Consider the following 20,212-nt stretch of genomic DNA (forward strand, 5'->3'; position numbering starts at 1 on the left):
AGGCCGGTGCAGACGGCACAATGACGTCATTGCGCTGCCTGAGCCGTACAGCACGGGACACAGGCTGGTAGAGGCCTGCATCGCATAGCTGACATGGAGGTAAGTATAACAGTTTTTTATTTATTTTTTATATGTACAACACTTTTACTGGCACATGGGGGGGGCTCTTGTTACTGGCACATAATGGGGGGGGCTCTTGTTACTGGCACATGATGGGGGCTCTTGAAACTGGCACATGATGGGGGGCTCTTGTTACTGGCACATGATGGGGGCTCTTGTTACTGGCACATTATTTGGGGCACTTATTATTAGCACATTATTGGGTGCACTTGTTACTGTCACATTATTGGTGGGCACTATAGGGGCATCTACTGAGGCCACAAAGAAGGGGAATTTTATATAGGGGGCTCTGTACAGTAGAATTTTATACTGGGACACATTATGGTGGGTACTATGGGTAAGGGGGGAGACGAACACTATGGGGGCATTTACTGGGGGCACTATATAGGGGTATTTTATACTGGCACATTATGGGGGCACTATGGGGACATTAGCTCAACTGGGGGCATTACAAGGGGGTATTTTTTGTACTGTCACATTATAAGGAGAATTATTTTTACTGGGGGGGCATTATGGTGGGCTTTATTACTCCCCCATGGTATGAGCTCGCTATTCGCAATACCAGCCTCTCCCTGCTCTGTGACCCCACTGCCCCTTCTCCAAATCCTTATTATGAAATTTTTCTCATTAGAAAAAAACACATCAGCTCCATCGAGCCCCCCAACCAGTGTTGAAGTAGTGTCTGAGATCCCCAAGTTTTCATGTGAAATATGTTTATGTTATACACATATAGAATACACTGTGCCACACAATATACAGTATACTTCTACACTGGGCAGTCTGTTCTATAAGCACCATTGTTTTGTGGCGGCGGACAGAAAATAATCTGACCAGGCTCTGGATCCGCCACTTACCGGTAAGCGATTTGACTGCTAGCACCCTAACCCCCCCGTAGGCGATCTGTCTGCTAGCAACCCCGAACCCCTCCCCCCCTACAGCGATCTGTCTGCTTAGCCCCCCCCCATGTCAGCGGTCTGTTTACTATCCAACCCCCCGTTACCGCTTGGGTCGGTCGACAGGCTCAGTGAAGAATGTGAAGGGACATCCGTCCCCTACATGACTTGTCTGCACAGGTCAGAACACGATGACCAAATGAAGAAGCGGTCACCAGAAGAAACTGAACAGCATTTGGTGTCTCGGTCAGCCAGCCAGCAAAAGTGGGGTGCACCTGACCTAGGTGAGCTACTGTCAGCAGGGGGAAAGGGGGTGCTGGTGCTCTAAGCTTTGGGGGGTTCTGCTAAGCTAACAGATTCCCCCCTAAAGCAGTAACACCCCCATAGCCCCCATATATGGCTAAAAAATTATTGCTGGGGGGGGGTGACACCATTTTCTACCGCACCAGGTGACACCAGCCCTAGCAACACCGCTGGTCTGTAATGACCAGCTCTATAAAAATATCACATGATCTACCCCTTCAGTTGAAATCTGTTAAAAAATATAATGAATGATCAAAAATTCATATGTACCCGAAAACTGTACCAATAAAAATGTCAGCAGCTCCTCCTGCAAAAGAAAAAAGCCCCTGCACAAGGCGATCGGCAGAAAAATGAAAGAAATGTAGCTTTCAGACTGAAGACACATTAGTTTTGTTTTCAAAAGTTCTTTATTATGTTAAACTGAAACAACAAAAAAATACACATATTTGGTATTGTAGCATTCTGCTCTATAAAAGCAACAAATGATCTATACTGTCAGGAGAACGCTGTAAAAAACAAAAAAATAAAAACTGTGCCACAATAGCCATTTTTTGGTTACCTTGCCTCACAAAAAGCATAATATCTAGCAATCAAAAATCATATGTACCCCGAAATAGTACCAATAAAACTGTTACCTAATTTCATAGTTTACAGAATGGGGTCACTTTTTGGGAGTTTCTACTCTATGGGTGCATAAGGGGGTCTTCAAATGTGACATGTTAACTTAAACTTATCTCAGTGACATCTGAAATCCATATGGCGCCTATTTCCCTCTACGCCCTGCCATGTGCCCATACAGCAGTTTACCACCACATGTGGGTGCTTCTGTAAACTGCAGAATCAGGGTAATAAATATTGACTTTTCTTTGGCTGTTAACCCTTGCTGTGTTACAGGGAAAAATAGATTAAAATGGAAAATCTGCAAAAAAAGTAAAATATCATTTTCCTTTCATTCTCGTGGAACACCTCAAGGGTTAACAAAGTTTGTAAAATCAATTTTGAATAACTTATAGGATGTAGTGTCTAAAATTTGGTCATTAATGGCTGGTTTCTACTATGTTAGCCACACAAAGTGACTTCTGAACTGACCTGGACCTTAAAAAGTGGATTTTGGAAATTTTCTTAAAAATTTTAAGAATCGATTCTAAAATGCTAAGCCTTCTAATGTCCTAAAACAAAAAATAAAAATAAAATTACAATTACAAAATGATGCCAACATAAAGTAGACATCTGGGAAATGTACAGTATCACTATCTACTTTAAAAGCAGAGACATTCAAATTTCAAACATTGTGATTTATTTTCCAAATTTCCTGTAAATTTGGGATTTTTTTGTAAATAAAGGTGAAACATATTGACTCAAATCTACCATCAAGATGAAGTACAATATGTCAAGAAAAAGAAATTCTCATAATCTCTTATATATTAAAATCATTCCAGAGTTATTACCACATAAAGTGAAACATGTCAGATTTGCAAAATGTGGCTTGGTCCTTATGGTGAAAACTGGCTTGGTCTTGAAGGGGTTAAATCTAACACTTTTGTCTAGAAACGATATTCCAGCTCTTTAATGATACCCAATACGGGTTAGTTTAGAGCATTTTTTTTTGCAACTTAAAAAATAGCTTTGGAGTGAAACTAATTAATTTAGCTAACAATACCCACTTTCCCACCAACTAGCGCAAACAATACTCAAAAAGTCACAAAAAAAACTATTTTGGAACTTTGTGAAGCCAGAATTGTGGAGTACAGGGCTTGATAAATTCCCTCAAAAAATGTAGTAAATAGTTTCTCTATCTTGTAAGTTTCAACCAAAATATTACCGAAGCAACTAATGAATGGCTCTACAACAGAGTAGAAATTCCCATTAACATATGCAATTACTGTACAGAGTGAGTCTATAAGTACTGCAATCGGTAGGTTGTACAAGTGGGATAAATATTTCTTATATTTGGGGGCAAGCGTGTACGGATTGGTTAAAATATCAGCTACACTAAACATTAGAGTCACACAGCAGCTGCTTGGCATCCAGCCAATCACAGGACAAAAGCCCAGAATCTCCACCTCCTGCGAATCCAAATGTAGATTATACATAAGAACAGGTGCTGAGTAAAAGGGGGCTATTTTTAGAGCAAGCATTAAAAATAACTGGATGTGTGGGTAGGGAAAGATATCTAGAGCAAAACTTTTTCTGGCCTGAAATAGAAGGTCACCAGCTTTGGACAGTGACTCTAGCTTTTTAGCATATCAGCAATTAGTGAACAAGCTGGTGAAATTATAATATTCCCCTTCTATTGTCAAAGATATTGTAAATGCGTATCACAAAAGTATTTTATTCTCTGACAAAAATGTGAAACATCAACTCTATTTGATAATAATAATAATGGTATGATAGCAAAGAGATTTTTGCCCCAGATTTCAGTGGATTTTTGACCCTAAAATCCATGGCAAAAATCACCTAACATTAACTACCCATTGATTACAATGGGAGTTCACTGTGTAGTTCGTGTAGCACATGTTTTTCCACTCAAGGAATCAGAATTCATGTTGTGAAGACAAAAAAATAAGCATGTTTTTTCTTGCCGTGGAAACTGTGTTAACCATCCACTTGCGGATTAGCCCCATTGGATAAGGCTACATTCGTGGGCAGGTCTGCTGCAGGTTTACTGAAAATCCAATTGTGCATTTTCCTACTGTGTGAACATGACCTAATAACAATAATGATAACATAAACTAGACTATTGCCTTAAAGGCGTTACCCAGGAAAATATATGTATGACTTATATGCATGATAGCTTATCAGTATCAGATCTGCAGGGGTGTGATACCCAGGACCCCACTGATCAGCTGTTAGAAGAGGTCTTCTGCACTGGAGCCTCTTCCTAGGCCAGTGACATCACTGTACATAGGTCACATGGCCTAGTTAGAGCTGAGCCCCATTTAAGTCAATAGGGCTGAGCTGCAATACCAAGCTCTGCCACTATACAATGTACGGTGCAGTTCTGGTGAGCACAGCAACTCCCTGAAGCAGCTGATTGGTGCGGATGCTGGCACTCGGACTTCCACTGATGTTATAATGATGACCTATCCTGAGGATAAGTCATCATTATCTTTTCCAGGATAACCCATAGTGACAGAGGAAATGACGAATTACACAATGCTCACATACAATAAGTATTATCACTGTAGAAAAAACCTAGTTAAAACATAACTTTTAATTATAGCATTTAAGATAAATCCAACTAGACAAACAAAAAAACATAGAGTGTATCGATAACTATAAGGATATTCTCAAATATACTTATAGGAAGAAAAGGCTTAGTTCAATGTTCAGACTTCACTACAACCATGTCACATTTGTGGCCACTCACGTTTTTGTTGCTTGATGTATAACAATGGAGTCTGATGACTCCAATATCTACTGCCTGTTGTCTTCTTTTTTTTTTTTTTTTTTTTTTCATGCTTATGGAGACAAAAAAAAGTAAAAATGGAGATCTCGCTTGCTGGGGGAAAGGCAGGATACGTCCGCCATTCACAGCCTAATAGGCAAAACAAACACACAGAGCATCCCACTTGACATATTGTTATCTATAGAGGGGAAAAAAGGTTAGGGGCCCTCAGCCCGGGTGACAGCCAGGGAGCGAGCGCGCGCCCCGCGCTCTCTCCCCCGATCATAGGCGGGAAATTGACAGGATTGACCATCATGTAACCATTCATCCAGTGCTCACATTAACCGTACGTAGCGGGCCTACTGCGATCTTTGATCGCAAGCATTTCATAAAACAAATTTGGGGGTCCAGCAGTCTTCCATCGCAGTAGAGAAGGAACTTCTTGCATATTTTGCTGCCTCATCCCCATGTAGTTAAATTGAGAGTTTAATGCCCGACTTAACCGTAGCTCACATATGTCCACACCAGTGTCTCGCATATAAAGGGACTCAGCTCGAGTATCACTCGGTGATCACCGGCATTTAGGGAAGATGTAGACATAAGCATTACCTAAAACCGGCTATGTCCCGCTAAGAGAACACCTCTTGGTACCCATACAACCTGTGTCATATCACTGCCTGCAGTCGAGCCACATGTCTGTCAGAGAGAGCCGCGTCCTAGGGCACACCCATTCGCCGGGCTGCCCAATATCCCGGGCCCCGGATCCCCACCCATAACCGGCACAGTGTAGTGGTTCAATTAAACATTTTGGTTCGTTTTTAAAAAAAAGTTGTTTAATGGCGGAAGGTCCTGCCATCCCCCAGCATTCCTAGAGATACTCCAGTTCCCAAGTGCAACTTCACCTCCTTTACTATTTATAATTCATATAGAAAAGACCGGACCAATAGGATCATTCCCAACCCACCCCGCCCAGCCCCCCCCCCCCCACCTTGCAGGAAGGAAAAAAAAAAAAAAAAAAAAAAAAAAGAAAATAACCCAGATTAATTATTTAGGCTTGTCCCAGTCTGCCCACAGTTTACCCCACTTTAGATAGGATCCTCTTTGTTTATACAAAATCCTCTCATAACTTTTCACTTTCTCAACCAAGCTTAACCAATGGTTGCAGTCTGGAGCAGAAGAGGAAAACCATAATCTGGAAATGAGAAGCCTGGCCAAAAACATTACTTTAATCAATAGTTGGCGTTTTATAGGCTGGTAATTGACCTCTGATAAATCTCCCAGGACCCATATCCTGGGGGACAGAGGAATAGCAATATTAAGTTTACGAGCCAAGTTAATTTGGACCGATCTCCAATAGCTGCTCACCATTGGGCAGTCCCAAAACAGATGTAAATGATCCGCCTCGGAATCGCCACAGCGTGGGCAGTCAGAGGAGGCTCTAAGTCCTCTCCTATATAACCACAGCGGTGTCACATATATTTTGTGCAAAATATTAAATTGTACAACAGTGTGATTAAAGTTGTGTGAAACAAATTTTAAGCTTTCCCCTATATTCTCCCAATCTGGAGAACCCATCTCTAAAAGTACAGAAGACCAGGATCTTTGTCCTGGAGAAAGAACACCCCAAAAAAATCCTTTCATTAAGTGTCTATAACAGTGTGATATCTTAATTCTTGTGACAACTTTTTTACAGAGTAAATCATGTAAAAATTGGGGAGTATCTATAGAAAGAAGGTGACTATTCAAAGTACTAGAAAGTGCTGACCTCAATTGAAAGTATGCATACCAAGCCACCTCGCCCAGGTTTGTTCTTTGCCTTAGCTCCGTCGGGGACAGGATTTGTCCGCCGCTGACCACCTGATATAAGTATTGAACATTCTTAGTCCTCCAATACTGGCAACAACCCAAATCCCCTAACTCCAAGAGCTTTGAGTTGTGCCACAATGGAGTACAGATAAGTGATGCCTTGACTCCACACCAGCTCCTTATAACCAGCCACGTCTTTATAGCCATTCTGCAAAAGAGTGTATACCCAATCTGTGGATTTGATAAATAATCAGACTCCAGTACAGTAAAAAAATCTGAAAAACCTGAGTCTTTCACCGCTCTGTTGCAGAAATGGCTACTTTCCCAATCATTAAAAAAACAAAGTTGAGAGGCCACGAAATAGCCCTTAAAATAAGGGAGGTTAAGACCTCCCTGATTATAGGGCATGGAAAAATAGAGTGCCTTCAGTCTCACGCGCTTCCTCCCCCATAATAGATCGTTCAGCATCCGCTCTATCAATCTAAAATACTTGTCCGTGATCCATACAGGCGAGTTGCGAAGGACATAAAGAACCTGGGGCAGCACTACCATTTTTATTAGAGAGATTCTATCCGCTCTTGCGGGCAAGATTTTTTGCCATATCTTAATTTTGGCCCTCAGCTTTTTCAACAGGGGAATCAAATTGAGTTGAAGGTATTCTTGAGGTTTGACAGAAACTGAAATCCCCAGGTATTTTATTGAATCAGAGATTGTTAGCTGATTGTCCCAGTCGCCTCGCAACTCATCTATAGGGAGGAGAACAGTCTTCTCCCAGTTAATCTGCAAACCAGACGGAGCAGAAAAAGAGCCCACCAAATCCATTATTCGAGGAAGAGTGGTTTCTGTTTGATGGACAAAAACCAAGATATCGTCTGCATAGAGGGATACACGATCATGCTTCCCCATTACACCGAAGCCAGACACCTGCGAGTCTTGCCTAATACTAACTGCTAAGGGTTCAATATAAATATTAAACAAGAGGGGGGAAAGAGGGCATCCTTGGCGAGTGCCTCTTCCTAGGGAAAAACTCTCAGTGATCTTGTCATTAATCCTAATCCTGGCAACTGGAGAGCCATATAATAACTGCACCATCGACATAAATCTCGGACCAAAACCCATTTTTTTCATCACCTCCCAGAGAAAAATCCACTCCACCCTGTCGAAGGCTTTTGTAGCATCCAACGACAGGATGGAGCGGGAGCCGCACCCCGGGGACTGAATATTCATAAATAACCTATGCAAATTATGATGGGTGCCTCTCTTTGGCATAAAGCCATTTTGATCTGGGTGGATAATGGTGGATATAACCTGCGAAAGCCTCCTAGCCAAAACTTTTGATAGTAGCTTAGCATCAGTATTTAGTAAAGAAATTGGTCTATAGGAACTCATTTCTATCGGGTCTTTATCCTTTTTGGGAATTAAAACAATAAGAGCTTCCATCATAGAACAAGGTAGACCCCCTCCCTGTGTTGCTTGGGAAAAAACCTCTAGTAGCTGGGGAAGAATCACATCACTGTACTTACGGTAAACCTCGTATGGAAGGCCATCCATCCCTGGCAACGAGTTCCCCGAGATGGACCCCAAGGCCTCCTGGAGCTCCGAAAGAGACAACTCCTCTTCCAGATACTCTATTTGGGCTTCACTTAAAGTAGAAAGTGGAATCCTCTCCAAGAACTGCGTCGCCAGATCGGATGACAAGCCGAGAGAGGAACTATATATGTGGGAGAAATATTTTAAAAAAGCATCCCTAATTCCTTCTGGGTCTGTTGTAATTTCCCCCTCTGTGTTGCGAATCGAGACAATAGATTGATTTTTCTTATCTTGTTGTGTAATTATCCTGGCTAAAAGCTTACCAGGGCGTCCGGACTCCGAAAAATATTTTAGGCCCTTAAAGAAGACTCTATGGTTTGCTTTCTCTATTATATATTTCTCCAAAAAACAACTGGCCTTCTGCATCTCTTCCCTGTTATACTCGGAAGGTTGGCTGGTAATCGTGCAGTTGTGTCTGCAGCAGCTTTAACCAGTTCCTCCTCTTTTTTCTTAAATGTTCTCTTTGCTGCAGCAATCTCACTTATAAACACCCCCCTCAAATATGCTTTCAGGGCGTCCCATACTATATTGATGTCAGCAGAGGGGAAGTTCACCTCCCAAAAGGAGGATATCAATAGTTTAATAGGCTCAGGGTTATCCATAATAGTAAGCCAGTATGGATTTAGCTTAAATCCTAACCCCCTGCTATCCTTGTTCTCCCCTATGCAAACCTCAACCAGTACGGGCGAGTGGTCCGAAACTGTTCTTACCCCATATCGTATCTTCCGGATATTACGCAAGTTGCTCTCATTAGTAAATGCTAAATCAATCCTAGACATTGCTCTACCACCCCGGCTAACACAAGAGTATACTCTCTTTCCTCCGCCAAGATGTTCCCATATATCCACCACTCCAACCTCCGAGCAAAACTGTGGCAGCGGTGAATTACATGAATTCCTCCCTCGATCTATGTCTAATGTAAATCTATCTCTGTTGGGGTCCATAACCGCATTAAAGTCCCCCATCAGGACTAACCGGCATTCTGGCCTCCTTTCAGAGAAAAGCATCAGCTGAGTCAATGGGTACATTGAAAAAGGCGGAGGTATATAGAAAAAGGCAAGAATATAACTATGCCCATGCAGCTTACCGTACAGAAAGATGAATCTGCCCTGATCATCTATGTAGGATTCTATAAGAATAAAATCTACAGAATTATGAATCAGAACTGAAACGCCCCTAGAGGAACTGCTAAAGGTGGAATGGTAAGATTGAGAATACCATCCCGTTGTCAAACGGGACACAGTTTCTTTAGTAAGGTGAGTTTCTACTATGCAGATAATTGCTGGAAGGTATCTTTTTAATGCATCCATAATAGCTTGCCTTTTGACTCTTTCCCCGAGCCCTCTAACATTCCAAGTTACAATTCTAGTGGCCATCCTTCACTGCTACGGAAACAGACACGGGACAAACAAAGGAAAAAAAAAAAAAAAAAATATATAAGGCACCCCTACCTGCAAGGTGGGTTCCCTTTCCCCCCTCCCCTTTCCCCCCCATCCCCCCTCTCTATTGATCCGCCCGATCAGCGAACCTCTAACCTCAAGCCAATCTCCCCCTCCCCCGCTCCATCCCCCCCCCAACATTTCAATTATAATAGTGCCCGATTTCAAATATCCCCTTGCTCCATCCAGTCCAGCGCTTGCTGTGGTGATTCAAAAAAAAGAGAAGTCCCATTATGGATCACTCTTAGTTTCGCTGGATACTGTAAGGAATATTTAATCCCCTTTGATGCCAGGCGTTTCTTTATCTCTATGAAGTTTCTTCTTTTTTCCTGAGTCTGCCGAGCAAAGTCAGGAAAAAAGAGCAACCTAGTGCCCTGGTACTCAACAGGAGTACATTCTCTTGCTCTTTTCAGTATCATATCTCTATCCATGGATGATAATACTTTCATTAAGATTGCTCGCGGCGGCCTCCCTGGAATAGGTTTCCCTCCTGGGATACGATGGGCTCTTTCTATCTGAAACATGGAAGAAAAATAGTCACTGCCTAAGTTGTGCAAGACCACATCTTTAAGTTGTTCCTCTAAGTATCGGCCTTCCACTCCTTCTGGGAAACCAATTATGCGGACGTTGTTTCGCCTTGACCTATTTTCGAAGTCCTCTAGCTTATTTTGTAGTGCTTGATTTTCTGAGGCAAGAGACAAAGTTTTAGATTTTAGCATGTTAATATCGGTTTGCAAAGAGTCCACTATTTTTTCCACATTAACGACTCGCTCGCGGATCTTTACCAAATTCTCTCTTATTGCGGAAATGTCGCTCTGTACCGTCCCTAGTTGGATAGACATCTCCTGCACTAGAGTGCCATTGTGCTCTACAGCCGAGAGAATTTTATCCAGAACGGAAGGATCCTGTTCATTTCGCATCTGTGCAGATAGATCTTCCCCCCCTGCTACCTGATCTACCTCCACTAACCCATCCTCAAAGAATTCATCGGTTTGGGGAGTTTTAGCGGATTTTTTCAGATTAGCAGAGGACTTTGTTTTGGCTGAGTTCTTTTCATTTAGGAAGGGTGACTTCAAGAACTTATCGATTTTATTCTCTGGGGTCTTAGAGCCCAACTTTGTTGCAGTGGAGTCAATCGACCGTCGTTTTGGGGCCATTTCTTTTATTTTTTTTCCTTCCCCCTCCCTCTCTTTTTCTTTGCTTTAGTTTGCACTCTTCTTTGTATCCCCTTTACTTCTTTCCCCTCTGCTCCTATTCCTCCCTTTTTACTTCTCTTTATTAGCCTTTTCCTTTCCTCTCTTATCCCTCTATTCACCCCTTCATCCTTCCCTCTCCACCATCGCGCAGGGAGGGGGAGCACCAAGTTCCGACTCTGAGCAGCCGGACTTAGTCAAGTTAGTCAAGTTAGTCGAGTAGCAGGTTACAATACAATAAAGTCGCGATAATTGGTTTCTCACGTGACCCAGCGAGGTAGGCAAGGATCCTCGGGATGACAAGAGATCCAGATGACAGGTGGCCACTTCGGGAGGGAGGAAACTGCAGGCAAAGCCGATTTTCAAATGAAGAGAAGAGAAAGAAAAAAAAAAAAAAAAAAAGTGGAAAAATCCCACCGATCACCAGCAGAGGGAGCCAACAGCAAACGGACCAGGAAGCTGATGAGCAGCTGAGCAGAGCGTGCCGACCCGAGCACACACCACACCACAGAAGAGAGAGGGCAGCCGAGAGGGGAGACGGAAGATCCGGACGAGACGAGACCCAGGAGCACAGAGCACAGAGGAGCAGACCAGCGGCAGGAACCGAAGCCAGGGGCCGGAAGGGAGAGCCAGCAGCCAGATCGATAGGTAAGTCGCAGGACCCCCGGCACTCCAGGACAGCTAACGGCACTGAAACATGGCGGCACGCTGAGGCAGTCAGCGCTCAGTCAGCGCTCTGGATCGGAACAGGATGGAGCAGGGGGCATGGAGGGGGAGGAGGCCAGCAGGAGAGAGTGAAACGTGACGTGTTGTCTTCTTGGAATATGAGATGCCTTAGGTGGCCACCAAACTACCACGTTGCAGTATCGGATGATGAGATAGTGATGTCGCTTATTAGGCTGGGTTTGGGGATTCTTACCCTTAATATACTAGTAGACCCTGCCTAAAAGAGGAGGAATCTCCCCAAAAGAGGCAGCCTCACTTTTCGGTGGCTCACGCTACTTATAACTTACCTTTCCTAGATATATCCCGAAGTATCTTTCCAACGCATTTCCCTTATCTTAACCACTTCAGCCCCCCTAGCTTAAACCCCCTTAATGACCAGACCACTTTTTGCAATTCTGCACTACACTACTTTCACTGTTTATTGCTCGGTCATACAACTTACCACCCAAATGAATTTTGCCTCCTTTTCATCTCACTAATAGAGCTTTCATTTGGTGGTATTTCATTGCTGCTGACATTTTAACTTTTTTTGATATTAATCGAAATTGACCGAAGTTTTAGCAAAAAAACAAAATTTTTCACTTTCTGTTGTAAAATTTTTCAATTAAAACTACATTTCTATATACATTTTTCTCTAAATGTATTGTTCTACATGTCTTTGATAAAAAAAAATGCAATAAGTGTATATTTATTGGTTTGGGTAAAAGTTATAGCGTTTACAAACTATGGTGCAAAAATGTGAATTTACCCACTTTGACTTTATGAGCACCTGTTATGTTTCCTGAGGTTCTACAATGCCCAGACAGTAGAAACACCCAACAAATGACCCCATTTTGGAAAGTAGACACCCTAAGGTATTTGCTGATGGTCATAGTGAGTTCATAGAAGTTTTTATTTTTGTCACAAGTTAGCGGAAAATGTTTTTTTTTTTTTTTCTTACAAAGTCTCATATTCCACTAACTTGTGACAAAAAATAACATTTTACATGAACTCACCGTACCCCTCACGGAATACCTTGGGGTGTCTTCTTTCCAAAATGGGGTCAATTGTGGGGTATTTATACTGCCCGGGCATTTTAGGGGACCTAAAGCGTGAGAAGTAGTTTGGAATCCAAATGCGTAAAAAATGCCCTGTGAAATCCTAAAGGTGCTCTTTAGAATTTGGGCCCCTTTGCGCACCTAGGCTGCAAAAAAGTGTCATACATGTGGTATCTTCGTACTCAGAAGAAGTAGGGCAATATGTTTTGGGGTGTATTTTTACATATACCCATGCTGGGTGAGATAAATATCTCTGTAAATGACAACTTTTCCCATTTTTTTATACAAAGTTGCCATTTTACAGAGATATTTATCTCACCCAGCATGGGTATATGTAAAAATACACCCCAAAACACATTTCCCTACTTCTCCTGAGTACGGTGATACCACATGTGTGACACTTTTTTGCAGCCTAGGTGCGCAAAGGGGCCTAAATTCCAGTGAGTATCTTTTAGGAGGGCATTTTTAGGCATTCGGATTCTCACGCTTTAGGGCACCTAAAATGCCAGGGCAGTATAAATACCGCACATGTGACCCCATTTTGGAAAGAAGACACCCCAAGGTATTCCATGAGGGGCATGGCGAGTTCATAGAATTATTATTATTTTTTTGCACAAGTTAGCGGAAATTATTTTTTTTTTTCTCACAAAGTCTCCCTTTCCGCTAACTTGGGACAAAAAGTTTAATCTTTCATGGACTCAATATGCCCCTCAGCGAATACCTTGGGGTGTCTACTTTCCAAAATGGGAAAAGTTGTCATTTACAGAGATATTTCTCACACACAGTATGGGTATATGTAAAAATACACCCCAAAACACATTGCCCTACTTCTCCTGAGTACGGCGATACCACATGTGTGACACTTTTTTGCAGCCTAGGTGCGCAAAGGGGCCCAAATTCCAATGAGTACCTTAGGAGGACATTTTTAGGCATTTGGATTCCAGACTTCTTCTCACGCTTTAGGGCCCCTAAAATACCAGGGCAGTATAAATACCCCACATGTGACCCCATTTTGGAAAGAAGACACCCCAAGGTATTCTGTGAGGGGCATGGCGAGTTCCTATAAATTATTATTTTTTGGCACAAGTTAGCGGAAAATGATTTTGTAAGAGAAAAAAAAAAAACATTTTCCGCTAACTTGTGCCAAAAAAAAAATATTCTAGGAACTCGCCATGCCCCTCACGGAATACCTTGGGGTGTCTTCTTTCCAAAATGGGGTCACTTATGGGGTATTTATACTGCCCTGGCATTTTAGGGGCCCTAAAGTGTGAGAAGAAGTCTGGAATATAAATGTCCAAAAAATTTTACGCATTTGGATTCCGTGAGTTCATGTGAGATTTTATTTTTTGTCACAAGTTAGTGGAATATGAGACTTTGTAAGAAAAAACTAAAAAACTAAAAAAAATTCCGCTAACTTGTGCCCAAAAAAGAAATCTTCTATGAACTCGCCATGCCCCTCAAAAGTGATCTTTATAGCGCCGCAGCGAGTTTACGGTGTTTTTGCAGTGATCAGAAAAAAAAATTTCTGTCACTGTGGTGGGGTGGACTGAACGCAAGTGTGCGCACAAGATCAGGCCTGATTGGGCGAACACTGCGTTTTTTGTAGAGCCTATAGAACAGGCATGTCCAAACTGCGGCCCTCAAGCTGTTGCAAAACTACAACTCCCGGCATGACTGGATAGCGTACAGCTATTAGGGCATGCTGGGAGTTGTAGTTTTGCAACAGCTGGAGGGCCGCAGTTTGGACATGCCTGCTATAGAACATGTCCTATTCTTGCGGAAATGCGGAAAGCACATTGCCGATGTCCGTGTTTTACAGATCCGCGGTGTCTGTGTTTTGCCGATCCACAAAACACATACGAACGTCTGAATAGAGCCTTACAGGGGGGTGATCAGGGGTTAATAAGGGGTTAAAAAGTGCCAGGGGGTGTAGTGTAGTGCAGTGTGGTGCTTGATGCTACTTATTACAGAGCTGCCTGTGTCCTCTGGTGGTCGATCCAAGCAAAAGGGACCACCAGAGGACCAGGTAGCAGGTATATCAGACGCTGTTAACAAAACAGCGTCTGATATACCTTTCAAGGATTAAAAAAATCGCATCTACAGCCTGCCAGCGAATGATCGCCGCTGGCAGGCTGTAGATCCACTGGTTTACCTTGCGATCCTGTGTGCGCGTGTTCACAGGAAATCTCGCCTGCCGGCGCAGGGCCGCCGCCAGGACGTAATCCTGCATGCGGCGGTCCTGAGAAGGTTAACAAGACAGGTTCATCAGGGAAATAAAATAACAAGGGAGCAGAATGACGCCTAAGATACACCAGGATGCAATATGGCCTATGATGCTGTTGTTAATCCGCCGCCTTATAATGGCCCCATATCACCTGGTTCTGGTGTGCATTCACCTCTTTGTGCCTGCGCATTATTTTGGCAGCCTAATCTACTTTGGCGTGCATTCCAGCACTAATGCGCGAAAGTGACATCTCGTTACCACACCAGGTTTCTTTAAATATCTAGCTTTTTCAGTGTACTTGTAAAAAATGTTCAGTTTCCTGACAGGGTCAATAATTATGGACCAATGGCTTGCTGAGGCTTCACAAATCTTTTCAGACAAAGAACCAGAGAATTCAACTAATAATTTGAAAACTCTATTCAAAGAGCTATACTCATGTTATAGGGATACTATTAAATCTTGGTGGGAAACCTAGTCCCTGGAAAACTAAATCAAAGCACACATAGTCCCAAGGGTCTACTGATCCCTCTGATACCGGCATCCCGGGCTTAATCTCCTGATTTGATGATCAAATGGGAGCAGACACTGTCAGATAGCTCAATAAATTTGATGAAAGTATTACTAGCTGAGGAACAACTAACATTAACTAAAACTTCTAGCGGAAAAGAGGATCTGCCTAGGCGCAAGGACACTGGTGGAGGTGGTTGTGATAATCAAATAAAAATTCCTTCTTTATTTGAGAAAAGCACATGCGTACATTAAAAAAACACGTTTCGGGGATAGTTAGTTCCCCCTTATCAGGTTAAATAGGGAGTATTACAAACATGCATAAAAGGTGGGTATTTAAAGCATAAAAAATGCAAAAAAATTCCAAAAACACACCTGTGGGCGGTCCCTGATGGGGGACCAACATCAGGTGTCATTTCCAAGGCAGGGTACATAACAAGTATTCACAGTAGCGGTTATTCAAAATGGACATTTATCAATAATATTAGATTAATATTAGTGTTTCATTCACAGAAAACAAGTTTAAAAGAAAGTTAGGTCCAGGTCACATGTTCATTAGTCACGTGATCGCATCTCCTGTGATCACATGGTGTGTAGAGATATACTGAACTATTCGCCGGCGAACATTGCTTGTTCGCGTTCGCCGCGGCGGGCGAACATATGCGATGTTTGGTCCGCCCCCTATTCGTCATCATTGAGCAAATTTTGACCCTGTACCTCACAGTCAGCAGACACATTCCAGCCAGTCAGCAGCATACCCTCCCTCCCAGACCCTCCCACCTCCTGGACAGCATCCATTTTTGATTAATTTGGAAGTTGCATTCTTAGTGAGAGGAGGGACAGTGTAGCTGCTGCTGATTTAATATGGAAATCGATAGCTAGGCCAGTGTATTCAGTGTCCACTGCAGTCCTGAAAGACTCATCTGATCTCTGCTGTAAGGACAGCGTCCTGACAGCACCCCAAAAAGCCCTAGTACATCAGTCTGCTTTTTTTTTTCTCTGTAATCTAATTGCAGTTGCCTGCCAGCGTGTGTGTCAGGCTCACAGCGTATACTGTGCCCACTTGCCCAGTGCCAACACTCATATCTGGTGTCACAGTAGCTTGCAAAAAAAAACTGTAATATAATTGCAGTCAGTTGCCTGCAAGCGTGTGTGTCAGGCCTACAGTGTGAACTGTGCCAACTACTGCCAGTGCACAGTGCCACCAGTGCCACTCATATCTGGTGTCACAGTAGCTTGCATTTAAAAAAAACTAAAAACTTTGTTGACTGTAATATAATTGCAGTTAGTTGCCTGCAAGCGTGTGTGTCAGGCCTACAGTGTGTACCGTGCCAACTACTGCCAGTGCACAGTGCCATATCTGGTGTCACAGTAGCTTGCACACATAGTACAACTAAACTAATCCCCAAAAAATGACAGGCAGAGGCAGACCACCCCGCAGGGGCCGTCGTGGTCGTGGTGCTGTGATTCCCTTTGGCTCTAGAATAATGTCCAGTCTTCAGAGGCCACGTACCCTGAACTTGAAAAGTTCTGAGGACATAGTTGACTGGCTAACACAGGACACCCAATCTTCTACAGCTTCCGCTCGGAACCTTGACGCACTATCCTCCTCCAGCTCAGCTTCGGGCACCTCTCAAGTTACCACTCGCCCGCCTGTCGCCACCACCAACACTAGCACCACAGCTGCTTCCCTTGATCTGTCAGAGGAGTTATTTACACATCAGTTGGAAGAAATGAGTGATGCGCAACCATTATTGCCAGAGGATGTAGATAACAGGGATATGTCTCAGTCAGGCAGCATTACACACATTGACGTACAGTGTGATGATGATGATGTTGTACCCGTTGCTGCTTCCTTTGCTGAGTTGTCAGATACAAGTGAAGCGGTTGATGATGACGATGTGTCCGTGGATGTCACGTGGGTGCCCGCTCGAAGAGAAGAAGAACAGGGGGAAAGTTCAGATGGGGAGACAGAGTGGAGGAGGAGACGAGTTGGAAGCAGGGGGAGGTCATCGCAAGGAACTAGTCGCACAGTCAGACAGCATGTATCGGCACACGGGGTCAGCCAGACAGCACGCCAATCAACGCATGCTGTTGCCACCACCAGAATGCCATCATTGCAAAGCTCAGCAGTGTGGCATTTTTTTGGTGTGTCTGCCTCTGATAACAGTGATGCCATTTGCAAACTGTACCAAAAGAAACGGAGTCGTGGGAAGTCCAACATCCACCTAGGTACAACTGCTTTGCCAAGGCACGTGATCTCACATCACAAACGCCTATGGGATCAACACATGATGACGAGTACAAGCAGCACACAAACTCAAAGCCACCATCCTCCTCCTGGTCCAGCATCTTCAGCCACGTCAACCACTGCTGTCCTCCTTGCCCCCTCTCAACCACCCGCCACTCCGCCTCTCGCCTTGAGCAGTTCCTGCTCATCTGCCCACAGTCAGGTGTCTGTCAAGGACATGTTTGATCGTAAGAAGCCAATGTCACAGAGTCACCCCCTTGCCTGGCGTCTGACAGCTGGCTTGTTGGAACTCTTAGCCCGCCAGCTTTTACCATACAAACTGGTGGAGTCTGAGGTCTTCAAAAAAATTGTAGCTATTGGGACACCGCAGTGGAAGGTACCCGGCCGAAATTTCTTTTCACAAAAAGCAATCCTCAACCTATACTCTATTGTGGAAAAGGAAGTCATGGCATGTCTGGCACACAGTGTTGGGGCAAGGGTCCATCTGACCACTGATACCTGGTCAGCAAATCACGGTCAGGGCAGGTATAGCACGTACACTGCGCAATGGGTAAACCTGCTGACGGCTGCCAAGCATGGAATGCGTGGCTCTGCAGAGGAGTTGGTGACACCGCCACGACTTGCAGGCAGGCCTGATGCCACCTCCTCTACTCCTCCTACTCCATCCTCTAGGCTAACCTCCTCGGCTGAGTCCTCTTCTGCTGCTGCGTCTTGCTCCGCATCAACTGCACACCCCCAGCTCCCAAGGGGCTATTCCACATCCCGGATACGACAGTGTCACGCTGTCTTGGGATTGACTTGCCTGAAAGCAGAGAGTCACACCGGACCAGCATTCCTGTCCGCCCTGAACGCACAGGTGGATCAGTGGCTGACTCCGCACCAACTGGAGATCGGCAAAGTGGTGTGTGACAACAGAAACAATTTGGGCACATTTGGGCACAATTTGGGCACATTGACACATGTGCCGTGCATGGCACATGTATGTAATCTGATCGTGCAATGCTTTGTGCATAAGTACCCAGGTTTACAGGACGTCCTCAAGCAGGCCAAGAAGGTGTGTGGCCATTTCAGGCGTTCCTACACGGCCATGGCGCACATTTCAGATATTCAGCGGCGAAACAACATGCCAGTAGAGATGTCACGAACATAAAATTTTCAGTTCGCGAACAGCGAGCGCAAATTTCTGCAAATGTTTGCGAACGGGCGAACTGGGTCGAACCGCCATTGACTTCAATAGGCAGGTGAATTTTAAAACCCACAGGGACTCTTTCTAGCCACAGTAGTGATGGAAAAGTTGTTTCAAGGGGACTAACACCTGGACTGTGGCATGCCAGAGGGGGATCCATGGAAAAACTCCCATGGAAAATTACATAGTTGACACAGAGTTGGATTTTAATCCATAAAGGGCATAAATCACTTAACAATCCTAATAAAAAATTAACAACGTGGTTTAAAACATCCAGTGTGTGTATACGATCAGGTATGATGTTGTATCGATCAGGTAGTGTAAGAGTTACGCCCGCTTCACAGACATTGACAGACCAAACTCCCCTTTTAATGCACCCCAAACAACCGCAAACAGTCCATTTGCCCAACCGCAAACTTCCCATTTGCACAAGGTTGGATACCAAGCTAGCCATGTCCCGTTGATGTCATTGAAGGTTTCTTCCTCCACCCAGCCACGTACAACACCAAGGGTCCCCGAAAGGTGAATTGAATTGATTTTTCAAACGGGGAGCACTAGAGGCCAGTGCAGCACTAGAGGCCAGAAAAATTAGGCATGTACACATGCCTGAAAAATTAGGTATTGTTGCAGCCGCTGCTGTAGCAGCAGCCGGAAAAAATTGTGTTTTCCAGGCAGAAAGGTGACTAAAACATTGCGGCTTGAACCCTAGTTTGTGGCGGAGAATTCACAAAAGTCATCCGGGAGGAGGAGGTGGCAGTAGGCCTGCCTGCAAGTCGTGGCGGTGTCACCAACTCCGCTGCAGAGCCACGCATTCCATGCTTGGCAGTCGTCAGCAGGTTGACCAAATGCGCAGTGTAGGTGATATACCTGCCCTGACTGTGCTTTGCAGACCAGGTATCAGTGGTCAGATGGGCCCTTGCCCCAACACTGTATGCCAGAGATGCCATGACTTCCTTTTCAATCACTGAGTAGAGGTTTGGGATTGCCTTTTTTGAAAAAAAAATTCATCCGGGTACCTTCCACTGTAGGGTCCCAATAACGACAATTTTTTGAAGACCTCAGACTCCACCAGCTGGTATGGTAAAAGCCGGTGGGCTAAGAGTTCCGTCAAGCCAGCTGTCAGACGCTGGACAAGGGGGTAACTCTGTGACATTGGCTTCTTACGCTCAAACATTTCCTTTACAGACACCTAACTGTGGACAGATGAGATGGTACTGCTGAAGGTGAGAGGCGGAGTGGCGGGTGGTTGAGAGGGGGCAAGGAGGACAGCAGTGGTTGACGTGGCTGAAGATGCTGGACCAGGAGGAGGATGGTGGCTTTGAGCTTGTGGGCTGCTTCTACTCGTCATCATGTGTTGATCCCATAGGCGTTTGTGATGTGAGATCATGTGCCTTCGCAAAGCAGTTGTACCTAGGTGGGTGTTGGATTTCCCACGACTCCGTTTCTTTTGGCACAGGTTTCAAATGACATCGCTGTTGTCAGAGGCAGACACACACAAAAAAATGCCACACGTCTGAGCTTTGCAATGACGGCATTCTGGTGGTGGCAA

The sequence above is a fragment of the Bufo gargarizans genome, chromosome 6 (genome assembly GCF_014858855.1).
Source record: "Bufo gargarizans isolate SCDJY-AF-19 chromosome 6, ASM1485885v1, whole genome shotgun sequence".
NCBI lineage: Eukaryota > Metazoa > Chordata > Amphibia > Anura > Bufonidae > Bufo > Bufo gargarizans.